Genomic DNA, 1245 nt, shown 5'->3' with positions numbered 1-1245 from the left:
AAATGCACTAACATTTTCAAATAGACCCTCAAAGTTGGAAAATGATGCTTCTTTCATTGGATTTAATGAAAAATTAAGTTTCCTTTCAATTTTCAAACAGGCCCTCAAGGTTATTTCATTATAATAAATTCTCTAACATTGGTATAAATGCTTTTAATTTCAAGGACTTAAAAACTTCATTAGACTTTGAAATTTACGGCGTCCAAATCCAATGCACAAATTCATAAATTCGACAAGTTCATGAATTTAAATCAATGGTCTCATTTCCCTCATCAAATGCAACACAATGGATGATTAAACTAGAAAATGAAATGGACCAAATTCAAAAAGGAAAGTAATATTTCAGGTGTAATTAATAGTGAATACTCTTATCTACATGGTGGGAAACCAACACAGGAGTCTGCCCCACGGGAGATCAGAAAAACCGTCCATCAGCAGGGACCCACCGTGTAGACTCTCTAGATCAGAGAACCAGGACAGTTATCTCATCTCACGAACTACACATCCACATCATCATGGACAGACAATCAATTCCTTCCAAGCATCCAATCCTTCTATAGACTTGTGGCCTACATAACAGAGGATCAGCTCCATCTTTCATGCTCAGGCATCCAAAAGGTGCGTCCTACCTGATAAACGGCTTGGATCATCCGTACAGACGTGCCATGTGAGAGCACTACTCAAAAGAGGAGCAGGGCGAGAAAATCGAGAAAGATCCCTCACCGTCCTTTCCTAGGACTATAGTATACGAGGCCCTCCTTTCGTTTGCTTGCGTGATTCGTCGATAATGACAAAGCCGCAGAGCAGCCCCATCCCTAAGTTTTCCATAAGAACTTTGATACTCTGGCAGACTGTGAATTAGGATACACATGCACTTAGAAATTTACATAAAAATCATACATAATTAAAATTACGCAGTCCAAATTATGAGATCGAGTTTAAATGTATCATGGACCAAAAATTAGTGGACATTTATTGGACAGTTGAAATGAAAAGGCATCTAACGGTCCTGTTTGAACGTATCTTCTAATCAGAGGATAGGAAGTGTCCAATAATATGATTTTCTGCATGATACTTAGATACAGTAAGTTTCATAATTTAGACAGTTTAAGTTAATTGATTGTGAGTCACGAGTCCAAGTTCCGAGTACCTGCGTATCAAGCGTCATACCCTGCCGGAGTATCATATAGCTCCCCACCCTGGGTTAAATACGCAACTGAACCTCCCTTCATCCATTGGCTCTCT

This window comes from Magnolia sinica, chromosome 9 (assembly GCF_029962835.1).
Source record: "Magnolia sinica isolate HGM2019 chromosome 9, MsV1, whole genome shotgun sequence".
Taxonomy (NCBI): domain Eukaryota; kingdom Viridiplantae; phylum Streptophyta; class Magnoliopsida; order Magnoliales; family Magnoliaceae; genus Magnolia; species Magnolia sinica.
The sequence above is the reverse complement of the archived record's forward strand: the minus strand, read 5'-3'. Positions refer to the sequence as shown.